The sequence below is a fragment of the Girardinichthys multiradiatus genome, chromosome 12 (assembly GCF_021462225.1).
Source record: "Girardinichthys multiradiatus isolate DD_20200921_A chromosome 12, DD_fGirMul_XY1, whole genome shotgun sequence".
Classification (NCBI taxonomy): domain Eukaryota; kingdom Metazoa; phylum Chordata; class Actinopteri; order Cyprinodontiformes; family Goodeidae; genus Girardinichthys; species Girardinichthys multiradiatus.
The window spans coordinates 33,154,360-33,171,321 of NC_061805.1; the positions used below are offsets into that span (position 1 = coordinate 33,154,360).

The 16,962-nt window shown below is 42.9% G+C and overlaps 4 long non-coding RNA genes across 10 annotated transcripts; all 4 read right to left on the bottom strand.

The window, feature by feature from the left end:
* Positions 1-1,057: 1,057 nt before the first annotated feature.
* LOC124878381 lies at positions 1,058-3,173 on the bottom strand. 4 transcript variants are annotated; one of them, XR_007040744.1, is made up of 4 exons: positions 3,043-3,143; positions 2,208-2,290; positions 1,869-2,107; positions 1,058-1,767 (listed from the first exon to the last, which is right to left on the bottom strand). It is a non-coding gene; the product is annotated as an uncharacterized LOC124878381 (long non-coding RNA). The 4 variants fall into 4 exon arrangements; XR_007040745.1 differs by lacking the exon at positions 2,208-2,290 and having other exon boundaries at positions 3,043-3,173; XR_007040743.1 differs by having other exon boundaries at positions 1,869-2,290.
* Positions 3,174-4,893: 1,720 nt separating this feature from the next.
* LOC124878368 lies at positions 4,894-7,216 on the bottom strand. 2 transcript variants are annotated; one of them, XR_007040733.1, is made up of 4 exons: positions 7,202-7,216; positions 6,875-7,081; positions 5,701-5,939; positions 4,894-5,599 (listed from the first exon to the last, which is right to left on the bottom strand). It is a non-coding gene; the product is annotated as an uncharacterized LOC124878368 (long non-coding RNA). The 2 variants fall into 2 exon arrangements; XR_007040732.1 differs by having other exon boundaries at positions 6,875-7,094.
* Positions 7,217-8,731: 1,515 nt separating this feature from the next.
* Positions 8,732-11,145, bottom strand: LOC124878362. 3 transcript variants are annotated; one of them, XR_007040729.1, is made up of 4 exons: positions 11,027-11,145; positions 10,712-10,919; positions 9,544-9,965; positions 8,732-9,442 (listed from the first exon to the last, which is right to left on the bottom strand). It is a non-coding gene; the product is annotated as an uncharacterized LOC124878362 (long non-coding RNA). The 3 variants fall into 3 exon arrangements; XR_007040730.1 differs by having other exon boundaries at positions 10,712-10,906; positions 11,027-11,137; XR_007040731.1 differs by having other exon boundaries at positions 9,544-9,782; positions 11,027-11,133.
* Positions 11,146-12,566: 1,421 nt separating this feature from the next.
* Positions 12,567-14,627, bottom strand: LOC124878410. The gene is made up of 3 exons (XR_007040763.1): positions 14,540-14,627; positions 13,372-13,610; positions 12,567-13,270 (listed from the first exon to the last, which is right to left on the bottom strand). It is a non-coding gene; the product is annotated as an uncharacterized LOC124878410 (long non-coding RNA).
* Between the last annotated feature and the right edge of the window lie 2,335 nt (positions 14,628-16,962).

The following is a 16,962-nucleotide window of genomic DNA, read 5'->3' on the forward strand; positions in this document are numbered from 1 at the left end:
GGTCTTGTCATCCTGTGTTCATAAACGCCTAACGAGTGACTTGATTTCTGACTTATTTCATGGAATTTGAATGGCCTACTCAACCCCTTCTCTTCTATCAGCTGTAAAGCAAATGAATTGCTAGCAGTTCAACAGAATGAATTCATAAACAACCAGTGTATTTTAAATGATATACTCTACTTCTGTAGATGGAACATTCAACCCCGCTATGTGGATCCTTAGAACCATCCAGTCAACACTAACACTGAATATGGGTAGTATTTATCAAAGTAATTGTGAACAAGGCAACACCATGCGTCTACTTGCCCTTTAGTTCATTCTGGATATTAAATTCTACATGTAAGTAATGGAAAAACCCAGGGAGCGATGGAAGAACGTGGGGCTCGAGGGCTATATTGTGAATGATCTACTCCTAGGCTGCCAGCAGTCATTTAAGATGGGGGCTACAAGAGGTATTGCCACATGCCACTGGAGACTGGCCGAATCTGTCAGCACCATTTCAGATCTTCTTAGTGGCACATCACCCATTTCCACCTGCCTTGCCGATACTGACCATGTTCTGAATGTTCCACCACATGTTTTCAGGGCCTAAGATTGCAAGGCATCTAGGTTTTTGCAAAATTAAGAGTCAGCAGCTGACATATGAGCAACACATCCATAATCCAGCATGGCCCTCAGGAGTACCAAACCTATTTTGGAGAGAGAACCTGCTTACACATCACTTCTGTCCTGCCAACCAGCCACGTACATGAATCATATTTTTTTTTATATTGATCAGAAAGTGTTTCAACATGTATGGTCAGGTGATCATCACTGTTATCGAAAAACAGGCCGGGCAGGAAAATTGGAAGCGTGAAGATCGCCCAGTGAAAAGAAGGAGCATTCCCTCGGCCAGGTGAACGGGGACTTCTGCCGCTGTCAGCCTTTTTTCTGAGAGGAGAGACTACTAAGCTCATCAGGTCACACCAAAACTAATAGTCAGTGTAAGATGGAAAGCAATTAAATGTCTTTTATTGAAAAATGACAACCTCAAGCAACATTTCAGGATCAGAATCAGAAAAAAAACGAGTAGTGTTTCACACGTACCAGGAATTTGCTTTGGTGGTAAGGTGCTAGACATAGACACACATACAGTTGACATAAATACATCTGGAAATGTATAGTTAAAAAGCAAAAACAAGTTGTATAGGAATGTCATGAGAATACAATAACAATATAAAATTGAATAAAATAGTATCGACATGTGCTGAGATATTAGTATTATTTGCAAGGGGGAAGTGTCAGTGGAGGACCGGGGCCTTGTTAATGAGGCTAGCTGCAGAGGGAAAGAAGGTGTTTCTGTCGCGAGAGGTTTTAGTCCTGATGGACTTCAATACCACAGAGGGCAGGGTGATGGGTCTGAAGTCATTTAGTCCTGTGGTCCTTGGTTTCTTGGAGACAGGGATGATGGTGGATGCTTTAAAGCAGGCAGGCACATGGCATGTCTCCAGTGAGGTGTTAAAAATGTCTGCGAACACCGGAGACAGCCGATCAGCACAGCGCTTCAGGGCGGATGGGGAGACATAGTCCGGCTCAGCTGCTTTACAGGGTTCCTGCCTCTGAAACAGTCTATTGACTTCCTTCTCTGACACGGAGAAGGTAGTGGGTGGAGTGAAGTGCAGCTGAGTGCGAGCATGTGAGCAGAAACAGGATGCGATTGGTCTATGTACACTCTGTGACATCCAGCCTCTTCTGCTGCTGCTGCTGCTGTACAGTTCTGGCCAAATTCTGTAAAGAATAAATAAATAATAGGAAGAAGAAAACAGTAAAGTTAGCGTTGAATAGGGGTGGGTAGGGGGGTAGAAGATGCTACACAATATAAGTCTCACATCAGCTGCTCAGAGGATTCTGCTGCTCGTAGGCTGAGAGGTTGGCAGGTCTGTTAGGATCCTCTTACGGTTGCCGTTTGGACTGTAGACAATGCGTGTTGTTGGCACCAAACAACGTCAATCCTTTTACTTTCCTCATCTGTACCTGGATCAGGAGATAACGTGGCTTCAGCCAGAGGTACGGATGCTTCAGCAGCTACGCAACAGAGCTCCTCTCTCTGGGGTTTCCTACCAAGCACCTGGGATAAAAACAGAGAATAAAAATGACCATTAAGACTGGCTGTATACTGGCAGCGTGATGCATGCTTTGAGAGCAGACATTGTTATGGTTTATTTCACCTAGATGCATCCCACGAGTGTCCCAGTTTGATCTCAAGAGGCATGTCAACTACAGTCCTGGCATGTTACCTATTATTTTCTTGCTGAAAAACACAATCTGAAAGATTAGACAGCAGTCCTTTGAAGGAGATGACAGAGAAAGTGCACCGGCGATTTCTCCATTTTTTCTTCTCAGGAAAAAAAATGACACACGGTGTGTAAGCTAAAGGAGTCCAAGCTTTGAGTCTTATAAAGGCAACAGTGTTTTAAAGCCACGTGGAACTGCTACACATCTACATGTAGCTGCAATGTATGGGAATTGAAATAATAAATGATGTAGATAAAGTATTACAAGTGTCAGTTCTTGTTTAAACCCTGTGACAATGTGCTATTTTTCCTGAAGGTTATGAAAGTTTGAGAATGTGATAGCGACGACCTATGCTTAGACATGATGATTTGAAGTGGGGGGGAGCAAAATGGCGGCAAAGTAAAAACAAAAACAAAAACTGGAAATCACAGGAATCGAACCAGGGAGCACACGCTTGCCGGCCCAGCGGCTCTACCCAGTACGCCACCAATTCCAGCCGACATCTGAAAGGCCAAAACATATATTTGACATGTAAAACGGTCACGGAACGTTCCGCACACGCATGCGCAATGTCCTTCTTCTTGCTACAGCTAGAGTGGCTCCACTTCTTCACTCTTTCATTCTACTTCTGTGTTTTAGGCTTTGGAAAAACACTAAATACCTCTTTTTATTTCATTTACTTTTTTTCTTTCATTGCAAACCAACACTTTTCTCAGCCCCTACAACCACTCAACCCAGCCAAGGCTGACCAGTCAGCCCGCAACTCACCATGTTTTCTCGGACCGGAAGCCAAAGCTGCTGCATGTCTTCGTCTCCTTTTTAAGCGGGAGCTGCAGCCCACAGACAGCTGCAGTAAAGGGGCATTCAAGTAGCCACCATCGTTGTTGTTCTTCTTCTTCTTCTGTCCATCGGCGGCAGGCAGACTAGTTTAAGGGTGCAATACTGCCATCAAGTGAGCTTGGACTGCAGGACAGAACTTTCTTCAGACAAATAAAGTCTTTTAAAAAACATTTCATTCTCAGTAAAAAAGGAAAACATGCTTTACTGTTTCAAATCGATTGATTACATTTTCTTCTTACGTACCTATTTATCATATTTAAGGAGTCGCTGAGAGCAGTAGGTTCAGTTCTTAAACAAGGGATTACTGAACCTTCGTGTCCTGTTCACTGCCGCCCCCCCTATTAGCAGCCCTTCTTTGAATGTTATTGTTGGAAGATTTGTACACAAATTATCACTGCTTGGTTAAGAAGTTTCTTTATCCTTATGAATTATCATTAAAAGACATGTTCATTTATTTAGTTTGGTCAACTTTGATGGAAGTGGTTTGAATACATTTCACATTTATCTTGAGTGTTTTATGAACTAATAAAAAAGTGTGTTCAGAGAGCAGCTCCTTTGAGAGAAGGAAGTCACTGATTAGCAGCAGACTGTCTCTCCCTGGCCAGCCAAAGATAACTTTGACTCGCTTGTGTCTTCATTGCATACCTTCTCTGAGTTTATCAGTGTGTCTAACTCTGACAGTTATCTAGATGTGTTCCAGTATCACTGACATCCCAGGGTTCTTGTCATCCTGTGTTCATAAACGCCTAACGAGTGACTTGATTTCTGACTTATTTCATGGAATTTGAATGGCCTACTCAACCCCTTCTCTTCTATCAGCTGTAAAGCAAATGAATTGCTAGCAGTTCAACAGAATGAATTCATAAACAACCAGTGTATTTTAAATGATATACTCTACTTCTGTAGATGGAACATTCAACCCCGCTATGTGGATCCTTAGAACCATCCAGTCAACACTAACACTGAATATGGGTAGTATTTATCAAAGTAATTGTGAACAAGGCAACACCATGCGTCTACTTGCCCTTTAGTTCATTCTGGATATTAAATTCTACATGTAAGTAATGGAAAAACCCAGGGAGCGATGGAAGAACGTGGGGCTCGAGGGCTATATTGTGAATGATCTACTCCTAGGCTGCCAGCAGTCATTTAAGATGGGGGCTACAAGAGGTATTGCCACATGCCACTGGAGACTGGCCGAATCTGTCAGCACCATTTCAGATCTTCTTAGTGGCACATCACCCATTTCCACCTGCCTTGCCGATACTGACCATGTTCTGAATGTTCCACCACATGTTTTCAGGGCCTAAGATTGCAAGGCATCTAGGTTTTTGCAAAATTAAGAGTCAGCAGTAGACATATGAGCAACACATCCATAATCCAGCATGGCCCTCAGGAGTACCAAACCTATTTTGGAGAGAGAACCTGCTTACACATCACTTCTGTCCTGCCAACCAGCCACGTACATGAATCATATTTTTTTTTATATTGATCAGAAAGTGTTTCAACATGTATGGTCAGGTGATCATCACTGTTATCGAAAAACAGGCCGGGCAGGAAAATTGGAAGCGTGAAGATCGCCCAGTGAAAAGAAGGAGCATTCCCTCGGCCAGGTGAACGGGGACTTCTGCCGCTGTCAGCCTTTTTTCTGAGAGGAGAGACTACTAAGCTCATCAGGTCACACCAAAACTAATAGTCAGTGTAAGATGGAAAGCAATTAAATGTCTTTTATTGAAAAATGACAACCTCAAGCAACATTTCAGGATCAGAATCAGAAAAAAAACGAGTAGTGTTTCACACGTACCAGGAATTTGCTTTGGTGGTAAGGTGCTAGACATAGACACACATACAGTTGACATAAATACATCTGGAAATATATAGTTAAAAAGCAAAAACAAGTTGTATAGGAATGTCATGAGAATACAATAACAATATAAAATTGAATAAAATAGTATCGACATGTGCTGAGATATTCGTATTATTTGCAAGGGGGAAGTGTCAGTGGAGGACCGGGGCCTTGTTAATGAGGCTAGCTGCAGAGGGAAAGAAGGTGTTTCTGTCGCGAGAGGTTTTAGTCCTGATGGACTTCATTACCACAGAGGGCAGGGTGATGGGTCTGAAGTCATTTAGTCCTGTGGTCCTTGGTTTCTTGGAGACAGGGATGATGGTGGATGCTTTAAAGCAGGCAGGCACATGTCATGTCTCCAGTGAGGTGTTAAAAATGTCTGCGAACACCGGAGACAGCCGATCAGCACAGCGCTTCAGGGCGGATGGGGAGACATAGTCCGGCTCAGCTGCTTTACAGGGTTCCTGCCTCTGAAACAGTCTATTGACTTCCTTCTCTGACACGGAGAAGGTAGTGGGTGGAGTGAAGTGCAGCTGAGGGCGAGCATGTGAGCAGAAACAGGATGCGATTGGTCTATGTACACTCTGTGACATCCAGCCTCTTCTGCTGCTGCTGCTGCTGTACAGTTCTGGCCAAATTCTGTAAAGAATAAATAAATAATAGGAAGAAGAAAACAGTAAAGTTAGCGTTGAATAGGGGTGGGTAGGGGGGTAGAAGATGCTACACAATATAAGTCTCACATCAGCTGCTCAGAGGATTCTGCTGCTCGTAGGCTGAGAGGTTGGCAGGTCTGTTAGGATCCTCTTACGGTTGCCGTTTGGACTGTAGACAATGCGTGTTGTTGGCACCAAACAACGTCAATCCTTTTACTTTCCTCATCTGTACCTGGATCAGGAGATAACGTGGCTTCAGCCGGAGGTACGGATGCTTCAGCAGCTACGCAACAGAGCTCCTCTCTCTGGGGTTTCCTACCAAGCACCTGGGATAAAAACAGAGAATAAAAATGACCATTAAGACTGGCTGTATACTGGCAGCGTGATGCATGCTTTGAGAGCAGACATTGTTATGGTTTATTTCACCTAGATGCATCCCACGAGTGTCCCAGTTTGATCTCAAGAGGCATGTCAACTACAGTCCTGGCATGTTACCTATTATTTTCTTGCTGAAAAACACAATCTGAAAGATTAGACAGCAGTCCTTTGAAGGAGATGACAGAGAAAGTGCACCGGCGATTTCTCCATTTTTCCTTCTCAGGAAAAAAAATGACACACGGTGTGTAAGCTAAAGGAGTCCAAGCTTTGAGTCTTATAAAGGCAACGGTGTTTTAAAGCCACGTGGAACTGCTACACATCTACATGTAGCTGCAATGTATGGGAATTGAAATAATAAATGATGTAGATAAAGTATTACAAGTGTCAGTTCTTGTTTAAACCCTGTGACAATGTGCTATTTTTCCTGAAGGTTATGAAAGTTTGAGAATGTGATAGCGACGATCTATGCTTAGACATGATGATTTGAAGTGGGGGGGAGCAAAATGGCGGCAAAGTAAAAACAAAAACAAAAACTGGAAATCACGGGAATCGAACCAGGGAGCACACGCTTGCCGGCCCAGCGGCTCTACCCAGTACGCCACCAATTCCAGCCGACATCTGAAAGGCCAAAACATATATTTGACATGTAAAACGGTCACGGAACGTTCCACCCACGCATGCGCAATGTCCTTCTTCTTGCTACAGCTAGAGTGGCTCCACTTCTTCACTCTTTCATTCTACTTCTGTGTTTTAGGCTTTGGAAAAACACTAAATACCTCTTTTTATGTCATTTACGTTTTTTCTTTCATTGCAAACCAACACTTTTCTCAGCCCCTACAACCACTCAACCCAGCCAAGGCTGACCAGTCAGCCCGCAACTCACCATGTTTTCTCGGACCGGAAGCCAAAGCTGCTGCATGTCTTCGTCTCCTTTTTAAGCGGGAGCTGCAGCCCACAGACAGCTGCAGTAAAGGGGCCTTCAAGTAGCCACCATCGTTGTTGTTCTTCGTCTTCTTCTTCTTCTTCTTCTGTCCATCGGCGGCAGGCAGACTAGTTTAAGGGTGCAATACTGCCATCAAGTGAGCTTGGACTGCAGGACAGAACTTTCTTCAGACAAATAAAGTCTTTTAAAAAACATTTCATTCTCAGTAAAAAAGGAAAACATGCTTTACTGTTTCAAATCGATTGATTACATTTTCTTCTTACGTACCTATTTATCATATTTAAGGAGTCGCTGAGAGCAGTAGGTTCAGTTCTTAAACAAGGGATTACTGAACCTTCGTGTCCTGTTCACTGCCGCCCCCCCTATTAGCAGCCCTTCTTTGAATGTTATTGTTGGAAGATTTGTACACAAATTATCACTGCTTGGTTAAGAAGTTTCTTTATCCTTATGAATTATCATTAAAAGACATTTTCATTTATTTAGTTTGGTCAACTTTGATGGAAGTGGTTTGAATACATTTCACATTTATCTTGAGTGTTTTATGAACTAATAAAAAATGTGTTCAGAGAGCAGCTCCTTTGAGAGAAGGAAGTCACTGATTAGCAGCAGACTGTCTCTCCCTGGCCAGCCAAAGATAACTTTGACTCGCTTGTGTCTTCATTGCATACCTTCTCTGAGTTTATCAGTGTGTCTAACTCTGACAGTTATCTAGATGTGTTCCAGTATCACTGACATCCCAGGGTTCTTGTCATCCTGTGTTCATAAACGCCTAACGAGTGACTTGATTTCTGACTTATTTCATGGAATTTGAATGGCCTACTCAACCCCTTCTCTTCTATCAGCTGTAAAGCAAATGAATTGCTAGCAGTTCAACAGAATGAATTCATAAACAACCAGTGTATTTTAAATGATATACTCTACTTCTGTAGATGGAACATTCAACCCCGCTATGTGGATCCTTAGAACCATCCAGTCAACACTAACACTGAATATGGGTAGTATTTATCAAAGTAATTGTGAACAAGGCAACACCATGCGTCTACTTGCCCTTTAGTTCATTCTGGATATTAAATTCTACATGTAAGTAATGGAAAAACCCAGGGAGCGATGGAAGAACGTGGGGCTCGAGGGCTATATTGTGAATGATCTACTCCTAGGCTGCCAGCAGTCATTTAAGATGGGGGCTACAAGAGGTATTGCCACATGCCACTGGAGACTGGCCGAATCTGTCAGCACCATTTCAGATCTTCTTAGTGGCACATCACCCATTTCCACCTGCCTTGCCGATACTGACCATGTTCTGAATGTTCCACCACATGTTTTCAGGGCCTAAGATTGCAAGGCATCTAGGTTTTTGCAAAATTAAGAGTCAGCAGTAGACATATGAGCAACACATCCATAATCCAGCATGGCCCTCAGGAGTACCAAACCTATTTTGGAGAGAGAACCTGCTTACACATCACTTCTGTCCTGCCAACCAGCCACGTACATGAATCATATTTTTTTAATATTGATCAGAAAGTGTTTCAACATGTATGGTCAGGTGATCATCACTGTTATCGAAAAACAGGCCGGGCAGGAAAATTGGAAGCGTGAAGATCGCCCAGTGAAAAGAAGGAGCATTCCCTCGGCCAGGTGAACGGGGACTTCTGCCGCTGTCAGCCTTTTTTCTGAGAGGAGAGACTACTAAGCTCATCAGGTCACACCAAAACTAATAGTCAGTGTAAGATGGAAAGCAATTAAATGTCTTTTATTGAAAAATGACAACCTCAAGCAACATTTCAGGATCAGAATCAGAAAAAAAACGAGTAGTGTTTCACACGTACCAGGAATTTGCTTTGGTGGTAAGGTGCTAGACATAGACACACATACAGTTGACATAAATACATCTGGAAATGTATAGTTAAAAAGCAAAAACAAGTTGTATAGGAATGTCATGAGAATACAATAACAATATAAAATTGAATAAAATAGTATCGACATGTGCTGAGATATTCGTATTATTTGCAAGGGGGAAGTGTCAGTGGAGGACCGGGGCCTTGTTAATGAGGCTAGCTGCAGAGGGAAAGAAGGTGTTTCTGTCGCGAGAGGTTTTAGTCCTGATGGACTTCATTACCACAGAGGGCAGGGTGATGGGTCTGAAGTCATTTAGTCCTGTGGTCCTTGGTTTCTTGGAGACAGGGATGATGGTGGATGCTTTAAAGCAGGCAGGCACATGGCATGTCTCCAGTGAGGTGTTAAAAATGTCTGCGAACACACGGAGACAGCCGATCAGCACAGCGCTTCAGGGCGGATGGGGAGACATAGTCCGGCTCAGCTGCTTTACAGGGTTCCTGCCTCTGAAACAGTCTATTGACTTCCTTCTCTGACACGGAGAAGGTAGTGGGTGGAGTGAAGTGCAGCTGAGGGCGAGCATGTGAGCAGAAACAGGATGCGATTGGTCTATGTACACTCTGTGACATCCAGCCTCTTCTGCTGCTGCTGCTGCTGTACAGTTCTGGCCAAATTCTGTAAAGAATAAATAAATAATAGGAAGAAGAAAACAGTAAAGTTAGCGTTGAATAGGGGTGGGTAGGGGGGTAGAAGATGCTACACAATATAAGTCTCACATCAGCTGCTCAGAGGATTCTGCTGCTCGTAGGCTGAGAGGTTGGCAGGTCTGTTAGGATCCTCTTACGGTTGCCGTTTGGACTGTAGACAATGCGTGTTGTTGGCACCAAACAACGTCAATCCTTTTACTTTCCTCATCTGTACCTGGATCAGGAGATAACGTGGCTTCAGCCGGAGGTACGGATGCTTCAGCAGCTACGCAACAGAGCTCCTCTCTCAGGGGTTTCCTACCAAGCACCTGGGATAAAAACAGAGAATAAAAATGACCATTAAGACTGGCTGTATACTGGCAGCGTGATGCATGCTTTGAGAGCAGACATTGTTATGGTTTATTTCACCTAGATGCATCCCACGAGTGTCCCAGTTTGATCTCAAGAGGCATGTCAACTACAGTCCTGGCATGTTACCTATTATTTTCTTGCTGAAAAACACAATCTGAAAGATTAGACAGCAGTGCTTTGAAGGAGATGACAGAGAAAGTGCACCGGCGATTTCTCCATTTTTCCTTCTCAGGAAAAAAAATGACACACGGTGTGTAAGCTAAAGGAGTCCAAGCTTTGAGTCTTATAAAGGCAACGGTGTTTTAAAGCCACGTGGAACTGCTACACATCTACATGTAGCTGCAATGTATGGGAATTGAAATAATAAATGATGTAGATAAAGTATTACAAGTGTCAGTTCTTGTTTAAACCCAGTGACAATGTGCTATTTTTCCTGAAGGTTATGAAAGTTTGAGAATGTGATAGCGACGACCTATGCTTAGACATGATGATTTGAAGTGGGGGGGAGCAAAATGGCGGCAAAGTAAAAACAAAAACTGGAAATGACGGGAATCGAACCAGGGAGCACACGCTTGCCGGCCCAGCGGCTCTACCCAGTACGCCACCAATTCCAGCCGACATCTGAAAGGCCAAAACATATATTTGACATGTAAAACGGTCACGGAACGTTCCGCACACGCATGCGCAATGTCCTTCTTCTTGCTACAGCTAGAGTGGCTCCACTTCTTCACTCTTTCATTCTACTTCTGTGTTTTAGGCTTTGGAAAAACACTAAATACCTCTTTTTATTTCATTTACTTTTTTTCTTTCATTGCAAACCAACACTTTTCTCAGCCCCTACAACCACTCAACCCAGCCAAGGCTGACCAGTCAGCCAGCAACTCACCATGTTTTCTCGGACCGGAAGCCAAAGCTGCTGCATGTCTTCGTCTCCTTTTTAAGCGGGAGCTGCAGCCCACAGACAGCTGCAGTAAAGGGGCCTTCAAGTAGCCACCATCGTTGTTGTTCTTCTTCTTCTTCTGTCCATCGGCGGCAGGCAGACTAGTTTAAGGGTGCAATACTGCCATCAAGTGAGCTTGGACTGCAGGACAGAACTTTCTTCAGACAAATAAAGTCTTTTAAAAAACATTTCATTCTCAGTAAAAAAGGAAAACATGCTTTACTGTTTCAAATCGATTGATTACATTTTCTTGTTACGTACCTATTTATCATATTTAAGGAGTCGCTGAGAGCAGTAGGTTCAGTTCTTAAACAAGGGATTACTGAACCTTCGTGTCCTGTTCACTGCCGCCCCCCCTATTAGCAGCCCTTCTTTGAATGTTATTGTTGGAAGATTTGTACACAAATTATCACTGCTTGGTTAAGAAGTTTCTTTATCCTTATGAATTATCATTAAAAGACATTTTCATTTATTTAGTTTGGTCAACTTTGATGGAAGTGGTTTGAATACATTTCACATTTATCTTGAGTGTTTTATGAACTAATAAAAAAGTGTGTTCAGAGAGCAGCTCCTTTGAGAGAAGGAAGTCACTGATTAGCAGCAGACTGTCTCTCCCTGGCCAGCCAAAGATAACTTTGACTCGCTTGTGTCTTCATTGCATACCTTCTCTGAGTTTATCAGTGTGTCTAACTCTGACAGTTATCTAGATGTGTTCCAGTATCACTGACATCCCAGGGTTCTTGTCATCCTGTGTTCATAAACGCCTAACGAGTGACTTGATTTCTGACTTATTTCATGGAATTTGAATGGCCTACTCAACCCCTTCTCTTCTATCAGCTGTAAAGCAAATGAATTGCTAGCAGTTCAACAGAATGAATTCATAAACAACCAGTGTATTTTAAATGATATACTCTACTTCTGTAGATGGAACATTCAACCCCGCTATGTGGATCCTTAGAACCATCCAGTCAACACTAACACTGAATATGGGTAGTATTTATCAAAGTAATTGTGAACAAGGCAACACCATGCGTCTACTTGCCCTTTAGTTCATTCTGGATATTAAATTCTACATGTAAGTAATGGAAAAACCCAGGGAGCGATGGAAGAACGTGGGGCTCGAGGGCTATATTGTGAATGATCTACTCCTAGGCTGCCAGCAGTCATTTAAGATGGGGGCTACAAGAGGTATTGCCACATGCCACTGGAGACTGGCCGAATCTGTCAGCACCATTTCAGATCTTCTTAGTGGCACATCACCCATTTCCACCTGCCTTGCCGACACTGACCATGTTCTGAATGTTCCACCACATGTTTTCAGGGCCTAAGATTGCAAGGCATCTAGGTTTTTGCAAAATTAAGAGTCAGCAGCTGACATATGAGCAACACATCCATAATCCAGCATGGCCCTCAGGAGTACCAAACCTATTTTGGAGAGAGAACCTGCTTACACATCACTTCTGTCCTGCCAACCAGCCACGTACATGAATCATATTTTTTTTTATATTGATCAGAAAGTGTTTCAACATGTATGGTCAGGTGATCATCACTGTTATCGAAAAACAGGCCGGGCAGGAAAATTGGAAGCGTGAAGATCGCCCAGTGAAAAGAAGGAGCATTCCCTCGGCCAGGTGAACGGGGACTTCTGCCGCTGTCAGCCTTTTTTCTGAGAGGAGAGACTACTAAGCTCATCAGGTCACACCAAAACTAATAGTCAGTGTAAGATGGAAAGCAATTAAATGTCTTTTATTGAAAAATGACAACCTCAAGCAACATTTCAGGATCAGAATCAGAAAAAAAAACGAGTAGTGTTTCACACGTACCAGGAATTTGCTTTGGTGGTAAGGTGCTAGACATAGACACACATACAGTTGACATAAATACATCTGGAAATATATAGTTAAAAAGCAAAAACAAGTTGTATAGGAATGTCATGAGAATACAATAACAATATAAAATTGAATAAAATAGTATCGACATGTGCTGAGATATTAGTATTATTTGCAAGGGGGAAGTGTCAGTGGAGGACCGGGGCCTTGTTAATGAGGCTAGCTGCAGAGGGAAAGAAGGTGTTTCTGTCGCGAGAGGTTTTAGTCCTGATGGACTTCAATACCACAGAGGGCAGGGTGATGGGTCTGAAGTCATTTAGTCCTGTGGTCCTTGGTTTCTTGGAGACAGGGATGATGGTGGATGCTTTAAAGCAGGCAGGCACATGTCATGTCTCCAGTGAGGTGTTAAAAATGTCTGCGAACACACGGAGACAGCCGATCAGCACAGCGCTTCAGGGCGGATGGGGAGACATAGTCCGGCTCAGCTGCTTTACAGGGTTCCTGCCTCTGAAACAGTCTATTGATTTCCTTCTCTGACACGGAGAAGGTAGTGGGTGGAGTGAAGTGCAGCTGAGGGCGAGCATGTGAGCAGAAACAGGATGCGATTGGTCTATGTACACTCTGTGACATCCAGCCTCTTCTGCTGCTGCTGCTGCTGTACAGTTCTGGCCAAATTCTGTAAAGAATAAATAAATAATAGGAAGAAGAAAACAGTAAAGTTAGCGTTGAATAGGGGTGGGTAGGGGGGTAGAAGATGCTACACAATATAAGTCTCACATCAGCTGCTCAGAGGATTCTGCTGCTCGTAGGCTGAGAGGTTGGCAGGTCTGTTAGGATCCTCTTACGGTTGCCGTTTGGACTGTAGACAATGCGTGTTGTTGGCACCAAACAACGTCAATCCTTTTACTTTCCTCATCTGTACCTGGATCAGGAGATAACGTGGCTTCAGCCGGAGGTACGGATGCTTCAGCAGCTACGCAACAGAGCTCCTCTCTCTGGGGTTTCCTACCAAGCACCTGGGATAAAAACAGAGAATAAAAATGACCATTAAGACTGGCTGTATACTGGCAGCGTGATGCATGCTTTGAGAGCAGACATTGTTATGGTTTATTTCACCTAGATGCATCCCACGAGTGTCCCAGTTTGATCTCAAGAGGCATGTCAACTACAGTCCTGGCATGTTACCTATTATTTTCTTGCTGAAAAACACAATCTGAAAGATTAGACAGCAGTCCTTTGAAGGAGATGACAGAGAAAGTGCACCGGCGATTTCTCCATTTTTCCTTCTCAGGAAAAAAAATGACACACGGTGTGTAAGCTAAAGGAGTCCAAGCTTTGAGTCTTATAAAGGCAACGGTGTTTTAAAGCCACGTGGAACTGCTACACATCTACATGTAGCTGCAATGTATGGGAATTGAAATAATAAATGATGTAGATAAAGTATTACAAGTGTCAGTTCTTGTTTAAACCCTGTGACAATGTGCTATTTTTCCTGAAGGTTATGAAAGTTTGAGAATGTGATAGCGACGACCTATGCTTAGACATGATGATTTGAAGTGGGGGGGAGCAAAATGGCGGCAAAGTAAAAACAAAAACTGGAAATGACGGGAATCGAACCAGGGAGCACACGCTTGCCTGCCCAGCGGCTCTACCCAGTACGCCACCAATTCCAGCCGACATCTGAAAGGCCAAAACATATATTTGACATGTAAAACGGTCACGGAACGTTCCGCACACGCATGCGCAATGTCCTTCTTCTTGCTACAGCTAGAGTGGCTCCACTTCTTCACTCTTTCATTCTACTTCTGTGTTTTAGGCTTTGGAAAAACACTAAATACCTCTTTTTATTTCATTTACTTTTTTTCTTTCATTGCAAACCAACACTTTTCTCAGCCCCTACAACCACTCAACCCAGCCAAGGCTGACCAGTCAGCCAGCAACTCACCATGTTTTCTCGGACCGGAAGCCAAAGCTGCTGCATGTCTTCGTCTCCTTTTTAAGCGGGAGCTGCAGCCCACAGACAGCTGCAGTAAGGGGGGCCTTCAAGTAGCCACCATCGTTGTTGTTCTTCTTCTTCTTCTGTCCATCGGCGGCAGGCAGACTAGTTTAAGGGTGCAATACTGCCATCAAGTGAGCTTGGACTGCAGGACAGAACTTTGTTCAGACAAAAAAGTCTTTTAAAAAACATTTCATTCTCAGTAAAAAAGGAAAACATGCTTTACTGTTTCAAATCGATTGATTACATTTTCTTCTTACATACCTATTTATCATATTTAAGGAGTCGCTGAGAGCAGTAGGTTCAGTTCTTAAAACTGAACCTACTGCTGTCTGAGTACAGACTATGTACTCATCACATCAATAAAAAGTCACTTTAGACCTCTGTTGAGCTTTAGTTGTTTCTGAGTAAAAAATTACCACCCTCCTGCATAGCCAGCCATAAGGCCGGTGGAAAACGTTTATGCTGTTTTACATAAAACTATGCATTTTAATGATATTATTAGTTATCATTCTGGACCAGGTTATGTAGTGCACATGACATACAAAAATGATATAGTATTTCATACTACAATAGTAAAGTATTTTCTATATTGTAATACCATTTGTAATAGCATCATAATCATTATTTGAGGTGACCTCTCATCATTTTGTTTTACCTAAAGGTGTTTTTGGTGATTTCACCAAAAACAACAAAGGGAAACTTGATTTTACTACCAATACTCCACTACTCTCTGTCTTCCTCTTGTAGCCCCACATGCAGGTCTAATTTAGCTCTAAAACTGTAGACTCACCGGTGATGGCATTAGATTTGTGGTGAAAAAATACATATATGAGGCTATGTGGTGTTGCTATTTAATCTTCAGATTTCCATAAAATGTAAACATTTCCCTGATTGGTTTGAGAGCAGTCACTCAGTCTGCACACACTAGAAATGTTCTCTGTTCCTACTGCCAAGCAGGGGGATGAGAGTCCAAGAGTACTGACTAAATGTTTCAGTGATAGCTGGTGCTTTTTAAACTAAAATCGTTCTGAAATAAATAGACTATAGGCTTTTTTTTATTTTGGAACAATTTTATATTCTTTAATGCTAGTTCTCCATCATAATCGATTAATTCAACACACAGCTGCTCACCTCCTTCCTCAGGTGGTTCTTGGGCTAGTGCAGAGGGGGATCTGACAGACGGCTGCTGCTGCTCTTGACTTATCTGTTCAGAACATGCATAATCTTTTCAGCAGAGCAGCTTGCTAATCTTGCCTGCATTGATTAATTAACTAAAACAACAGTGAAATGTATAAATCCAGAGTTTTCTTCAGAAAAATGAGCTAATATGGGGAGAAAAGTGAGCTAGCTTATGAACGAAAAGACAACAGGTTAATGTTCCAGAACTTTCTATTCCATGAACCACTAACAGAACCACCTTGCCTGTGAAAGAATTGGGTGACATACAGGTCCTTCTCAAAATATTAGCATATTGTGATAAAGTTCATTATTTTCCATAATGTCATGATGAAAATTTAACATTCATATATTTTAGATTTATTGCACACTAACTGAAATATTTCAGGTCTTTTATTGTCTTAATACGGATGATTTTGGCATACAGCTCATGAAAACCCAAAATTCCTATCTCACAAAATTAGCATATTTCATCCGACCAATAAAAGAAAAGTGTTTTTAATACAAAAAACGTCAACCTTCAAATAATCATGTACAGTTATGCACTCAATACTTGGTCGGGAATCCTTTGGCAGAAATGACTGCTTCAATGCGGCGTGGCATGGAGGCAATCAGCCTGTGGCACAGCTGAGGTCTTATGGAGGCCCAGGATGCTTTGATAGCGGCCTTTAGCTCATCCAGAGTGTTGGGTCTTGAGTCTCTCAACGTTCTCTTCACAATATCCCACAGATTCTCTATGGGGTTCAGGTCAGGAGAGTTGGCAGGCCAATTGAGCACAGTGATACCATGGTCAGTAAACCATTTACCAGTGGTTTTGGCACTGTGAGCAGGTGCCAGGTCTTGCTGAAAAATGAAATCTTCATCTCCATAAAGCTTTTCAGCAGATGGAAGCATGAAGTGCTCCAAAATCTCCTGATAGCTAGCTGCATTGACCCTGCCCTTGATAAAACACAGTGGGCCAACACCAGCAGCTGACACGGCACCCCAGACCATCACTGACTGTGGGTACTTGACACTGGACTTCTGGCATTTTGGCATTTCCTTCTCCCCAGTCTTCCTCCAGATTCTGGCACCTTGATTTCCGAATGACATGCAGAATTTGCTTTCATTCGAAAAAAGTACTTTGGACCACTGAGCAACAGTCCAGTGCTGCTTCTCTGTAGCCCAGGTCAGGCGCTTCTGCCGCTGTTTCT